The following is a 16,035-nucleotide window of genomic DNA, read 5'->3' on the forward strand; positions in this document are numbered from 1 at the left end:
GCTTTGTATTAATGATAATTATAATTAATTATGAATAGTCGTAGGCCAAAGTTTAGACATTGAAACTTTCAAAATAAATAGAAGTTGACGGAAACAGGGTACAGAGCTAAAAACATCTTTTTGCAAATGTCAATATGTATTTTCTATTTAGGTGCAGCTGTTTACAGATTTAGAATGAGAAAACAGGGAATATATTGCAGGCATGAAAGTTTGCACGCTCTTCCAATCCATACTTCGTAGCAGTTCCTTGACTTAACAGCTTCTTATCCTTTCGCCTAGCTAAAAAATCTTTCCCTTCTTACTCTTCCCATTTTTTCCCATTCTTTGCAGAATTCTCATATGATATTCTTGAAAATATTCTGAGCTCTCCTTGCACACACAACGTTGAAATGTTCCCCAGTCCTGTCCCTAAGATTCAAGTCTGGGATCTAGGAAGACGACTTCCACCCTGGCCATGACTGATTTGAAGACGTATTTTGGATCGTCTCGTTCAAATATATTTTTGTTTACCAATGGTGGGACGCTAGCATCTAGGACATGATGATATTCAGTTGAATCTATTCTTTCTTCTACCAACACAGTATTTCCTGGTGCCACGTGACCCTGAAATAAAACAGAGCTTCACTTGTCCTTACAATTGGCAAAATGTTTTTTTCTTTAAAATATTCACCTCTCGCCCCCTTATTTCCAATAAAGGAGAATATTTGTATTTGGGGAATGAGGAGTCCTTGGTGCTCTCTGAGCTTGGTGGTTTCCTGGCAGACGTTTCATGACCCAACTAGGTAACACTATCAGTGCTAAAAGGAAGTCGAGTTGCTGGAGAGCAGGAGGAAGAGGAAGAGATGGACTGGGGGGGGTCCTTGGTGCTCCCTGAACATGGTGGTTTTCTTGCAGACATTTCATTACCCAACTAGGTAATACTATCAGTGCTAGAAGGGAGTGGAGTTGATGGAGAGGGAGAGGAGGAAGAGAACTGTGGGGTCCTTGGTGCTCTCTGAGCTTGGTGGTTTTCTTGTAGTCGTTTCATTACCCAACTAGGTAATTTTATCAGTGTTAGAAGGGAGTGGAGTTGGTATGATGGAGGAGGAGGAGGGAGGAGGAGGAGGAGGAGGAGGAGGAGGAGGAGAACAACTGTGGGGTCCTTGGTGCTCTCTGAGGTTGGTGGTTTTCTTGTAGTCGTTTCATTACCCAACTAGGTAATTTTATCAGTGTTAGAAGGGAGTGGAGTTGGTATGATGGAGGAGGAGGAGGAGGAGGAGGAGGAGGAGGAGGAGGAGGAGGAGGAGGAGGAGGAGGAGGAGGAGAACAACTGTGGGGTCCTTGGTGCTCTCTGAGCCTGCTTGTTTTCTTACGGACGTTTCATTACCCAACTAGGTATGATGATGGAGGAGGAGGAGGAGGACTGTGGGGTCTATAAGAAAACCACCAAGCTCAGAGAGCACCAAGGAGCTCTTATTCTGTTCAATTATGGACAAACATTTTGGCATTTGTTTAAAAAATATGAGATCTTTCAAGAAGTCAAAAATCCAAAACGTGTCTCCAAATCAACCACGAAGTTATTACAGTAAAGAATGAATGCACACAAAAAAAAACGGTTTTAGAATGGTCTTCATCGATCTTTGGCCTTCAAAATTATGGCATATCAACTGGGGAGCTGTCCCAACACGCAGTGCTGGCAAGAATATTTCTGAAGTAGAAAATTTATGTAAGAAAGAGTGTGGGGGGCGGGGGGAAGCAAAAATAAAAGAAAATTGAAAGTTCTTATTTTTGCTAATTGAAAGTTCTTATTTTTGCTGAAGAAGAAGAAACCACAAAGTAGGCATTACAAGAGCGTCCAAACTTTTGTGCCCGTAATATTCACCGCTTTCTTAATTTGAATCCGTAAGCAACGGGCACACCGGCTGTAGCAAACTTGTTCAAGTTTACACAACAACGCTGTGTTTACTTGTAGCATGTAGACACTGCGTCAGCTTATGCTTACTTAGGGCTCCTTGAAACGTACAATTGGATGAGCGGTGTCCTAAATGTTAGTCACAACTGCCGTTACACGTTACCGTTGTTTCCTTTAAATCTTTTTCCCCCCCTGGCTCTCTACACAAAGTCCAAACAGCTGCGATTCTTCCCAATGTGTCAGTTGCAAAGCCTGTGGCTTTTTATCGATGTTGGCCTCGATTACATCAGGGAAAGTGCCACAATTTTCCCTATTGCCAGGACTGCAGCAATTATATTGTCAGAAAGCTCGGCTCCTGCGGATGTACAAGTAGTCCCCTTCACTTACGAACATTCATTTAGCGAAGATTGGAAGTTATGACGACTCTGGGAAAAAGTGAGAATTAACGCCAGCACTTTTTGGTTCTCCTTGGAAACCGCTTCTGGACTTTGTGCTCGAGGTGGGGGGGAAAAAACACCACGAAATTCTGATTTGGGGTTTTACTGATTAGGTCCGTGATGGCGAACCTATGGCACCATTCACCATTTGTGGTGCCACAGGTTCGTCATTTGTGCGGGCATGCGAGCCCCAGCCAAACTTACCTGCGCTGCGCACGCGGCGCCCCTGCCAGCTGATTTTCGGCCTCCTGGAGGCTCGAGAGAAGCCTCTGCAACCTCAGGAGGCCGAAAAATGGGCCTTCCGGAAATACTGGAACTGCCTGTTTTCAGCCTCCGGGGGGCCTCTGGAGCCCGGGGGAGGCCATGTTTGGCCTCCTGGGGACTCGAGGGAAGCCTCTGCAGCCTTTGGAGGCCGAAAAACGGGCCCGTTTCGGCACTTCCAGTATTTCCGGAAACTGGAAGTGCCGAAACCGGAAGTGCAAAAACGGGCCCGTTTTTCGGCCTCCAAAGGCTGCAGAGGCTTCCCTCGAGTCCCCGGGAGGCCAAAAAAAGGACTTAAACGGGCCAAAAATAGAATAGAATAAATAGAATACCTTTACTGTCATTGCATTCTACGAATACAATGAAATTTGAAAGCTACTCCAGCTCGGTGCCCCAAACACCACATCACAATCATACTACAGAGTATTTAAAAATTAAAATAATAATAATAATTAAAACCCTAGTCTAAAACCTATCTAAGACAGTAAGTGAAAGAGTTTTAAAATGGCACTCTATGCATAGGACTAAACCACAAATCAGCGGGAGGCGCACGCATGCGCAGTGCAGGTCAGGGGGCGGGAGGGGGCGTTGCCCATGCATGCGCAGGGGGGCGGGGCGCATTGTCTTCTGGGTGCTGGCATGTAAGCACGCGCGCGAGTGGAATTTTCGCCATAGGAGCCCAGAAAGTTTAGCCACCACTGGATTCGATAGATCTGTTTTTTGTAGAAATGCCTAGTTTATATCACTGTATATGCAAAAGTAAATATTTGAGGTTTGATATTACTTCTTATTCTACTGCACCAAAGAGAGTCGGGAGTCAATGCCTTTTCTTTCTTTCTCCCTTCTCTAGACTTTTCTCTTCCCTTTTCCCTCCCCTATTTTTCCCATTACAGGTAGTCCCCGACTTACAAAAATTCGCTTAGTGACCATTCAAAGAAAAAAACGGCACTGCAAAAAGACTTAGGACCGTGTTTCACACTTAGGACCTTTACAGCCTCCCCATGGTCATGTGATTTACATTCGGATGCTTGACAACTGACTCACATTATGACGGCTGCAGCGTCCCAGGCTCATGTGTTTTAGCAACCCTCTGACAAGCAAAGCCAACGGGGAAGACAGATTCACTTAACAACCGGTCATAAGTCACTTTTTTGGGTGCCATTGTAACTTCGAACGATCCCTAAGCAAACTGTTATAAGTCAAGGACTACGTGTACCAGTGATGATGAGTTCTACAGAGGAATGACTGAGTCTGCCCTCTGCACCTCTATGACTGTCTGGTTTGGTTCTGCAACCCAGCAAGACAGACACAGACTCCAGAGAGGAATTAGGACTGTGGAAAAAACAATTACTACCCACCTGCCTTCCATGGAGGACCTGTATACTGCATGAGTCAAAAAGAGAGTAGTGAAAATATCTACAGACTCCTCACATCATGTTTCAACTGTTTCAACTCCCACCCTCAAAATGAGCTATAGAGCCCTGCACACCAGAACAACTAGACACACAAGGAGAGTTTCCCCCCGAAAGCCATCACTCTGCTAAACAAATAATTCCCTCAACACTGTCAAACTATTTACAAAGTCTGCACTACTATTACTATTAATCTTCTCATCACTCCTTATCACCCATCCTCTCCCACTTGTGACTGTATGACCGTAACTCTGTCACCTGTATCCTTACGATTTATATGGACTGTTTCCTAGTATGATTTGATTGTTGATTGTACCCTGTGACTATTATTAAGTGTTGTACGTTATGATTCTTGATTCTTAATGAATGTACCTTTTCTTTATGTATACTGAGTATTTACACCAAGACAAATTCCTTGTGTGTCCAATCACACTTGGCCAATAAAGAATTCTATTCAATTCAATTCAATTCAATTCAATTAATTCTATTCTATTCTGCATTCTATTCTGCATTCTATTCTATTATTCTATTCTATTCTGCATTCTATTCTATTCTATTCTATTTCTATTCTATGGGTTCAAGAGAAAAACGAAACTCTTGTTTCCCCACCACAAAGCTTGTCCCTCTTGTCGCTCACATGAGCCAAGAACTTCCCCGTGGTCCAAGATTTTGGGTCCCGCCCTTTATGGAAAAAGCAAAGCATCATTTGAGCTTTCCAAAGAGTCCTTACAAGCCAAGGAAAGCCCTTCCAAGCACCCTAAGGAAACCAAAAGGCCCAGCAACGCCAGAAGAAAAAAACAGGAGTCATCTCCAACGAACAGTGTAAGGACTGCAAACGGTCACTGTGTGGGACAAACAGGCAGAAGGCGGGTAGGACCAAATGGCAGTCAGAAGGCACGATGAAAATTCTTTCATTTCACAACCTACAGACAGGTTTAACCATGGTTTCCATTGGGAGACTGTGACCCCCCCCCCCCAGACCAGGTCCAGTCCAAAAATGCCAGGGAATTTCTAGAAGCCTGGCCCGCTGATGAATCAGCCATCGATAGACACACGTAGGCATTAACCGCATCTATAGAGGGTGCAAAAGAGACAATCAACTAACCCCAAAGAGAATAAAAAGATCCGAGCACTTCTCCACCAGGAATCAGCACCCAGACCAGCATAGATTTAACTCCCAAAATTAACTTCAGACTAACCATCAGGTAAGCAACACCCCAATCAAGAAACTGCCAAAGACAGAGACAGAATACTACGAAATTTGGAAATTATGGTATAATTGGCTGCAGAGTAGACACAGAATAGATGAAATGGAAGGTTATGGTGTGATGAAATAATTTGGTATAAATAGGCATAACTATGTATACTTGTGTAAAAATATGTAAATAACTACGTAAATATATGAAAATATGATAACTCAAATGTAAAATAATTGTAAAATAATATTTAGTAATATTCTATATCCTGAAGAATATGTCAAAGTGAGTGGACACTACTACAAATATGCTGCAATGAATGGAAATATGTTTTTAATTGTTTTATAACTGTAGAATTGGTTTAATAAAGTTTTTTTTTAATAAAAAATGTTTTTTTAATTAAAAACAAAAAGAAACTGCCAAAGAGCCATCAGTACACAGCCCAACCAAAGAATCTCTAAGACTGCCTCCACCCATACAGGCAGGCAGGACGCCAGAATAGATACCGAGAGCAAACAGCACTCCTTTGCTAGCACTGATGATGTTACCCTGTTGGGTCATGAAACGTCTGCAAGAAAACAAACAAGCTCAGAGAGCACCAAGGACCCTGAAGATATCCATCTTATTTTTTTCCCTTCTAAGGGAATGCAGGAAAGATATCAAATACTCCTCCTCCTCTTCTCTGCAAACCCCACTCCCTTCTAGCACTGATGATGTTACCTAGTTGGATAATGAAACGTCTGCAAGAAAGCCACCAAACTCAGAGAGGGCCAAGGACCCCACAGTTGTCTTCCTCCTTCTCCTCTTCCTCCTCCTAATCCCCACACCCTTCTAGCACTGCTGATGTTACCTAGTTAGGTCATGAAATGTCGCAAGGAAAGATGTAAGTTCAGAGAGCACTAAGGTCCCCATAATTCTTACAAAACATCCAGCCAGAGAATTTGAGGGTCCTGCAGCTTTCGGGGGGGGGGAATCATAATGCAATGACTCTCAACGAGGAAGAAATGCCAGCCCTGGTTTTGAATCTGTAAAATGTCTCCAGGATCACTAGATTATTAAATATATATATATATAATTCTTGGGATAGGAAGTCTCTGGAACAGCCAGGGACCATTTGATCTTGCCCTGAGAACACCTTGACCCAAAAACCTATTTGCACAGATTGGTGAAGAGCTGAAAACGGCCTTTTTCTTATTAAAGTCCTCCTTCCCTAGGGTTTGATTTGGAGGAATCCACTGGAGATAACAGGTAACCCTTGACTTATAACAGTGACCCTACGAGGTTAAAACGGCACTGGGACAAAAAATGACCAACGACCGTTTTTCACACTTATGAAAGTGTGAGTGGTCACATGATTTACATTCGGATGCTTGGCAACTGGCTCATACTTAGGACTGTTTGCAGTGTCCCGGGGTCCTGCGATCCCCTTTTGCGACCTTACGACAAGCAAAGTCCATGGAAGAAGCCAGATTCGCTTAACGACCGTGTGACTAGTTTAACAACTGCAGGGATTCCCTTAACAGCGGCCAGAAAAAGTCGTAAAATGGGGCAAAACTGAGCTTAACTATCTCGCTTAGCGGCAGAGATTTTGGGCTCAACTGTGGCTGTTAAGTCGAGGACGAACTATAGCCAATGGAACAGCTTGCCTCTTAGAGTGGCGGATGCTCCATCAATGGAGATCTCCCAGAAAAGGGTGAGGGCTCCTGCCTTGGGCAGGGGGTTAGACTAGAAGACCTCTGAGGTCCCTTCCAGCTCTAGGATTCTATGATGTTTTGATGTCCTAAATAGGATGAGCCAACTCATTTTGGGTCCCTGAATCCCTGAGGTAATTCTGGCTAGCTGGCAGGTGAATTACATTCTTCATCGGTTAATCTGTACTTTCAAAATTAATTTTAGCAATCTATCCAAGGATCTGTGGGTGAGACTCTCCCAGTTCAAAAAGCATTCCTTTATTGCAACCATTATGTCATGCAGGGGGCGAAAAAAACAGTGCGGTGCAGTGGTGAAAGGCAACGGGTTAGAAACTGGGAGGTTGGGACTTCTAGTTCTGCCTTGGGCACAAATCTAGTTGGGATACTTTGGGATAATCTCTCTCTCTCTCTCTCTCTGTCCTAGGAAGGAGGAGGGCAGGCCGAATCCTTTTCCAAAATGAGGCCGAAAAAACTGCAGGGACTCATTCAGGCAGCCAAGAGTGGCCAAAAAAAATGACTCAAAAAATTTAAAATAAAAATAAAAAGCTACCCAGGGAAAACATCCTCCAAACTAGTGTCTGTTTATCCAACAGTCCACCTTCCTCTCTAATTCGATTGTCAACCTTGACAACTTTTAAGACGTGTGGACTTGCAACTCCCAGAATTCCCCAGCCAGCCATGTGTGCTTAGCAACTGTAGCAAAAAAAAGGATTTAAATTCAGATACGACTCACTTAGGCATAGGTATTCTGGCCCCCGTCTGTGGTCGTAAGTCGAAGTCATTTTGTTGTACATTCCTGCTAAATTGAGGATGGGTTCCACTAAGCCAGGTGTCACCAAACTTGGCAACTTTGCTGGCTGGAGAATCCTGAGAGTTGAAGTCCACAAGTCTTCAAGTTGCCAAGGTTGGAGACCTCTGCACTAAGCCATGAGGACTAGCTGCATATACAAAGAAAGCAGGAATCTGCAATCTTTGGGGATAACTGCAGAGTTAGCTCTTCCGACCGCATGCATTATTTTTTTCCCGTCCATTAAATTATTAGGTTCATTTACTTAAAAACCTGCTCAGTTCTGTAATTGGTATCTGGAAACTCCATGACTTTCTATGGTGAAGCTCCGCTGTTGTGTTTCATGCGCTGTTTATCTTCCTTTTCGATTAATTTTAACTTTCCAGGCAAGCCAGAGCTATCCTGTTGCATTAAAAAAAAAGTCTGCAAAGAAATGTTGAGTTTGATCCAATACTGTTGCTTGTTTAATAAGCTACACAAACACAAGTAGCAATGCTATCTTTGCACAACTGGAGCTAAAAGTTTTGCAACAGTAACAGTCTACACTTAAGTTCAAAAGAAACAACTCAAATTTTCCTCATTTGAAAAGATAAAAACCTTGTTAATGATCACATTTTTTTTTGTAACCAGCCCCAATCTGTAGACTCAAATCTTAAACTGTCAGATCCCTGCTCCAATTCCCAAATAATTCAAAATTATATGTATGTCCAAACCAGTTTTCCAGGCCTTGCCAGCCTCAGCTCTAATCAATAATTCTTCCTTTATTGGAATATATGTACGTGTCTGTTTCGCTCACAAACTTATAAACTTTAACAAGTATTATGATGCCTAATTCAAAGGATTGCAACAGATGGATAAACATGGCTAAATAAGATAATTATTCTCTTTAAATACAAATATCTAGAAGCTAATCTTAATGGAGAAATCACTTTTGAAATGTAGGAATAACAAGAGCTGAGAGGAATTACAGGGAGATAGATAGATAGATAGATAGATAGATAGATAGATAGATAGATAGATAGATAGATAGACAGACAGACAGACAGACAGACAGACAGACAGACAGACAGACAGACAGAAATAAATCCCACTCATACCATATTGCATGAAGTTTCTTGAAGACAGAACATTCTTAAAAACAGTGGTTTTTCCTGCCCCTTTTTCAGACTGTAAGGGGAAAGCCAGATCTGCTTTTACAAAGAGGTTTCATTATCTCCAGACTCTTAAAAAACACTGCATTACGGGAACAATTTTGGATACCCCACGATGTTCTCAAGATGAATTCCGCAAAAGATTGCACCAATTATAAGTAAATAATTAGTTTAAGATCCGTGGGCCTTCGGAAAGAACATAATAAAAGCTTTTCAGGGGACCAAATGTTAATTATTCTGCAGTTGCAACCGACTAAACAGGTTAGAGTTTGCTCCTAAAAGCCAAAACTAGGCTCTGGGGGAAAGATTCCTACTCGATCCCTCTCGCAGCTGGGATCGAGTTGGGATCCCTGCTGTTGTCAGAGCACACAATTGTGGACTTCCAAGAGTCAAGCAGTCTGGGTTTGAATTACAAGGCACTTCCCCTGATGCAGGACCATGATAAGGAAGGGCCCTGCCCATTGAGACATTTTAAGTCGCAGTTCATATCCCCAGCGTGAGAATCAGGGGGGGGAAAGGTCTTTTCCAAGGAATAGGTCAAAAAAAGCAAGAAGAGAAACCATCCTTCACACTACAGGTTAAGCGCCGCTGAGAGGAAGGGAGGAAAACGACACTGCAGGAGGAGAACCTGGCATTGAGGGCCCTCCTGTTAAAATCCACCTTTAAAGGAAAATATCTGTAGCTCAGGATTGAAACTAGGGGTCCTTGGTGGTCTCTGGGCTTTGGTTGTTTTCTTGCAGACCTTTAATGACCCCACTAGGTTACCTCATCAGTACTCTGAGGATGTTAACTTAACTTTGGGTCATGGAAACGTCTGCAAGAAAACAGTCAAAGCCCAGAGGCCACCAAGGACCCCTCAAAACCCACCTTTAAAATACAGGTAGTCCTCAACTTACGACGCACAATTGAGCCCAAAATTTCTGTCGCTACCAAGCTTTAAATCTCTTCGCAGGCAGGCCTTGACTTACGACAACTGAGCCCCCACACACACACAAATTTTTTTTTCTGTTGCTGAGTGAGACGGCAGTTAAGTGAATTTTGTCCCGTTTTACGGCTTTCCTTGCCTCGGTTGTTAAAGTGAATCACTGCAGCTGTTTCCCTTAGTAACGAGGGTGTTAAGTGAATCCGGCTTCCCCACTGACCTGGCTTGTCAGAAGTCCGCAAAAAGGAATCACCTGATCCCAGCACACAGCATCCGTCATAAGTGTGAGACAGGTGCCAAGCGCCTGAATTTTACTCACATGACCCTGGGGGAATGCCGCCACCGTCCAGGGTAAAAAACAGCCATAGGTTGTTGTTTTTTTCAGTGCCGCTGCCACTTCAAATAGGCCTTTAAGCCAAGGACTGCCTGTGCTAAATCTCCAAATCAGAATAGAGCTGGAAGGGACCTTTGGAGGTCTTCTAGTCCAGCCCCCTGGGCTCAAGCAGGCAACCAGTGACTATCCTATCTCAATCCATCACTATGGATGGGTGGAGACTACCAAAGACAAAAGTGGAGAAGACCTCCAATGGCTCTTCATCCCAAATATTTCCTTTTTCTTTCACACACACACCCCGCTTTACACACACACACACAATCACACACACACACACATATATACATATCACATACACATACACACACACATATATATATATATACATATATCATACACATACACACACATATATACATCACACACACATACATATATATATATACACACGTATATCATACATACGCACACACACACACATATATATATAAATATATCATACATACACATACACATATACATATATATATATCATACACACACACATATAATCATAGACACACATATACATCATATACACACAAATATATACATACATCATACACACACACATATATCATACACATACACACACATATATAATCACACACACACATATATACATCACTCACACACACACACATATATACATATATCATAACGCACACACACACACACATATATATATATATCATATACACATACACACATATATATATAGATATATCATACACACACACATATATATAATCATAGACCCACATATACATCATATACACACAAATATATACATACATCATACACACACACACATATACACACAGACACATACATCGTACACATATATAAAATGCCCCCTTTGCAAAAGCCTCGCAGCTGCCTTTCACAAGAGGCTCTGCTCTCATCCCTTCCTGCATCTCGGCCGCAGGCCGGCCGGAGGGAAAGAAGGAAAAACAGGGTGGAAAGCAGCATCTGTCTGGATGCCAAGCGGGTTGGGCTGGGCCAGAGGCCTCGGCTCACTTCCTCACCGCCCGCCTTGCCGGAAAAGAAGAGAAGGGCCTTGTTAGGCACCACGGTGAAATCTATTTTCCCCGGATCCCCCCAAAATGATGCACGCGCTTCCGGTATTGGAGAATATACATACAGTATATACATATATATATATATATATGCTTCCCGTATCTTGGAATATAGGGATGTTTCAAACTCCCAAAGTCTGGGAGGGTCTGCAACGCCATTGCAAGGAAACCCAGCTTCTCCAGAAAAATATTCCATTTTTCCCCCCACTCTCCCCCCACACACACACACAAAAACCCACCCTTTTGCAGATTTAAATCGAAAGAAAAAGCAGTCGTAAATACTTTTCCAGCTAGTTCTTAGGTAATCTGCAGTCAGGAAAACATCCAGAAACAGGGGGGGAGAGGGGGTGCAAAGGTGATTCCAGAGCCTTGCATGGCTGGGCAGCCAGTAAACCTGGTTTGTTTCCTTGCAACAACTAGGCTAAAAGCAAGGTTGGAAGGGGGAAAAGCCCAGGAGGATGGGGGTTGGGAAAGGAGGGAGGGAAGGTCCTGTGCCATTAAAAATAATAATAATGATAATAATGATGATAATAATGTCATACATTTTTAAATGTTCAGTTGAGTTTCATGTTTAATAAAAGAGATGATAATGATAATAATATAAAATAATAATCACCAGTCAATATTTGTGATACATCTTTAAATGCTCGGTTAACTGAGTTACATGTTTAAGGAATAAGAGATAATAATAATGGCCAGTCAATGATATTTGTGATACATCCTTAAATGTTTAGTTTACTGAGTTTCATGTTTAATGAATAAGAGATAATAATAATGATAATAATAATAGCCAATGATATTTGTGACACATTTTTTTTAAATGTTCAGTTGACTTGAGTTTCATGGTTAATGAATAAAAGAGATAATAATAATAATAATAGTAATAATAATAAGTCAATATTTGTGATATGTTTTTAAATGTTCAGTTAACTGAGTTTCATGTTTAATGAATAAAAGAGATAATAATAATAATAAATAATAGTCATAATAATGAGGAAATTCCCACTGGGAAGGGAGGGGAAAAGGCAAGGAAATGGGGCAGGGTCTCTCACTGGTCCCCACCCCAAAAAGGGGTTCAGAGAGAAGCTAAAAGGAGAGTTTGGAGGCTGATCTGGCCTCTCGGGGAGCCGCGGATGATGGGAGATGGAGTCCAGCTCCATCTTAAGAGAGGGCAGATTGCAAGGGGGGTGCAAAGTGCAACATATAGCGGGGGAGAGGAGTAGGGGTCCGGGTTGGGGGGGCTTGCAAAGGAAAAGGGGGGCTACTCCTGGGGGAGGCAGGGGGTCTCTCCCCCCCGAGAAGCCCGGACTGGATGAGGGAGGCGGGTAAAGAGGCGGAGGGGGGGGGGAATGACTCGGACTTACGACGGCCAGGGCGGGCTGGGCTCACAGCCTCCTCCTCCGGTCCCGAGCGCGACAGCAGCAGGAGCAGCAACGGCGGCGGCACCTCCCTTTCCCCAGCGGCGGCTGCCGAGCCTGCCCGCCGCCCTCGCCGCCACCGCGGTGCCGCTCCATGCACGGGGACGAGCGAGGGCGGCGGCGGCGCTTCCAGCAGCCCGAAAGGGACCCGCGGCCCCGGCCAGCGCTGAGGGGGTGGGGGTGGCGGGTGGCGGGCGGGCGGAGGTTCAAGGCTTCCCAACCAGGCGCTCGCGGGCGGCGGCGGCGGCGGCGGCAACGGCGTCCCTCTCCCCTCAGTCGCTCGCTCGCTCGCTTCCCTCAAGCCCCGGCCCACGCGCCCGCTGGCGCCTGGAAGCCGCGCGCCGATTGGGCGGCTGAGAGGGAGGCTCTGGTTGGACCAGGACGGCGTCACGCTCCGCCCACTCTACCCCCCTCCTCCGAGAAGGCGGCCCGCGCTCGCCCCCTGGGAGGGAAAACTCCGTAAAGCTTCGGCGGCCTTCGGAAAAGGGAGGGAAAGAGGGGAGAGACCGTTGCCATAGCTCGCGGCCTTGGAGGGGAACTCGGGAAGCTCCGGCGGCCTTCGGAAAAGGGAGGGGAAAGAGGGAAGAAGGGAGGCCGTTGGCATGACTCGAGTACTAGGAGGGGACTCGGGAAATCTCGGCGACCTTCGGAAAAAGGAAGGAGGGAGGGAAGGAGGGAGGCCGTTGGCATGGCAACAGGCGGGGAAGGGGGGAATTGCCCGTGGAGGGCCGGGAAGGGCAAGATGAAAGTATAGGCAGTCCTCGACTTGCAACGGTTCTGTTTAGTGGCCGTTCGAAGTTAAAGCGGCCCTGAAAAAAAGGGACTGAGGACCCTTTTTCACACTTAACGACCGTTTGCAGCATCCCCGTGGTCACGGGATCAAAATTAGCAACTGACTCGTATTTACAACGGTCGCAGAGTCCCGGGGAATCACGTGATTTCCCCTTTGGCAACCTTCTGACGAGCCAAGTCCATGGGGAGGCCAGATTCACTTAACAACCGGGTTAACTCATTTAAGAACTGCAGCGATTCACTTAACAATAGTGGCAAAAAAAGAGGTCGCAAAACAGGGCAAAAACTCCCTTAAACAAACGTCTCACTTAACATTAGAAATCTTGGGCTCAATTGTAGTCCTAAGTCGGGGACTACCTGGAAGAAGAAAATGCTAAGGTCTGTCGTTGGAATAGGGAAAGGGGAAGTGGGGAAACAGCAGACCAAGATTATAACTATTGAATTATATATTATGCTTTATTATAAAACATGGTGTACGATAAGAATGTGTGTGTGTGTGTGTGGATATATATATATATATATGGATCTTCGGTTATTCGGGTTTTCTCCCGCGTAAGATTGGAAGTATCTAGGCGACGTTTCGATGAAGTCTCATTCATCATCTTCAGGCTTGTTTCTTCAGCTCTGTGCTTCTCAGAGTGACGTGAGCTTGCAGCTGCTTCTTCCTTTTAACTGCTAGTGGGGGTGTGACTTGATTGGGTGGGGGCTTGGCTGTGTTCTGATTGGGTGGGGGTGTGTTCTCATTGGTTGGGGGTTTGGCTGTGTTCTGATTGGGGGTTGGCCGTGTTCTGATTGGCTGGGGGTGTGTTCTGTTCAGGTGGGGGCTTGGTTGGGCTCAGGTTAGTCTTAGTTGCTGGGGGATTTGAGCTGGTGAGCTGTGATCCTGCTGTTTGGCTTTGAGTTCGTGGTCGTGCCGCATCTTCATGGTGGGGGTCAGTTCGCTTCATGTATGGGTCCGAGGGGTTTGAAGTGGGTAGTGATGCAGCTGCAGTGCGGCTTCTGGTCCGTGGTCGTGTCTCATCTTCTGTGTGGGTGTGAGTCTGCTTTTTACGTGGAAGTGTGGTGGTGGCATCTTGTGTGGCCCTCGTGGATGTGGGTCTGGTGTCATTCATCATGTTAGGTACTCGTCTGTTCATGAGGGCGGGTTTCCAAATGGCTGGTAAGCGGGAGGTGTCATCTCTTTTATTCATGCTGTGTGGGCGTTTTTCTATCTCTATGGCTTCTCTGATTATTCTGTTGTTGAAGTGTTCGGTTTTGGCGATAGTTCTAGTATTTACCGACCTCTTCCCTGGTCCAACACCTCAAAGCCACAGGACATGAGATTGACTTTAAAAATACCAGAACTATCGCCAAATCCGAACACTTCAACAACAGAATAATATACATACATACATACATATATATTCATATTTGACCCATACGCATTTTAATATATTTTATTTTTATTTATTTATTTATTTTGTCAAGCTATTATAAGATAACAAGTATAAGTCTAAACATAGTTATGAATACATGGATACATATAAGAAAAATAAAAAATAAAAGAAACCATAGGACAGGGACGGTAGGCACGTTGGTGCGCTTATGCACGCCCCCTACAGACCTCTGAGGAAAGGGGTGAGGTCAATAGTAGACAGTCTGAGGTTAAAGTTTTTGGGGTTTGGGGAAGAAACCACAGGGTCAGGTAGAGGATTCCAGACATTGACCACTCTGTTGCTGAAGTCGTATTTCCTTTTTATATTATAAATTATATATTATAAAGTACATATCTGTATAGTATATTTTATAGTGTATTATTATATATAATAGATGTTTACTATATTTTTAAGAGTGCAATATATATAACATGAGCTATTTATATCATATTTAATAAGATATAAAATGTAGTATACTACTTTATTATATAGCAAGAGGTCTCCAAACTTGGCAACTTTAAGATTTGTGGACTTCAACTCCCAGAATTCTCCACTCCATAAGTCTTCAAGTTGCCAAGTTTGGAGACCTCTGCTGTATAATATTAACAAATCTAATTTATTATAATATATATTTTAATATATAATGAAGTATATTCATGTGGTATATACTTTGTATATGATGTAATAGCTGTATTATTAATAATATATATTTCATCAATACACAATAAAAATGAATAAAGTACATTAGTATAGTATTGTACACTATTACAAAGAGTAATGTACAATAAATATATGATCATCAGCATCAACGTTGGTTCATTTTGGGTAAAGCCTAACCTCCTTCCTTTATCCAGGAATGGGATGGCTTCTGAGCTTCTCAATCTACCCAGTGTCCACCACAGGTGGAGGTAATATATTATTGATTATATAATATAGAATACTAGCTTTATACTTCTAAACTATGTGGTCGGGCTTAGGTTTTGGGGAGGAAAATAAGGGGAAGAAATTGTGCCTCTGCCTACCAGCATCCATCAGTATTCACATGGCTTGCGTCCTGTCAGTGTGTGAAGAGTTGAGAGTTGTTTGGAAACTGAAACCGCATTTGCTGTATGAGCAAGGAGACAGCAAGGAGCCTGAGCGTGGCTTAGCTCAACTATTCTGTACTCAAGCTGCTTGGTGCTGCTCTGAAACTGAAACTGAAACTCCTCTG

The 16,035-nt window shown here is 43.8% G+C and overlaps 1 protein-coding gene across 2 annotated transcripts in view; it reads right to left on the reverse strand.

Annotated features, from left to right (window-relative positions):
• PTPRA (protein tyrosine phosphatase receptor type A) overlaps window positions 1-12,908 on the reverse strand; it is a 135,368-nt gene extending 122,460 nt beyond the window's left edge. For both annotated transcript variants that reach the window (XM_087962661.1, XM_087962660.1), the window contains exon 1: window positions 12,565-12,908. The gene's annotated coding sequence lies outside the window, so the exon portion shown is untranslated. The remainder of the gene's footprint in view (window positions 1-12,564) is intronic.
• Window positions 12,909-16,035: the final 3,127 nt, after the last annotated feature.

Source organism: Notechis scutatus, chromosome 4 (genome assembly GCF_049901735.1).
Source record: "Notechis scutatus isolate UNSWTSFEM ecotype Mainland chromosome 4, rNotScu1.2, whole genome shotgun sequence".
Lineage (NCBI taxonomy): Eukaryota > Metazoa > Chordata > Lepidosauria > Squamata > Elapidae > Notechis > Notechis scutatus.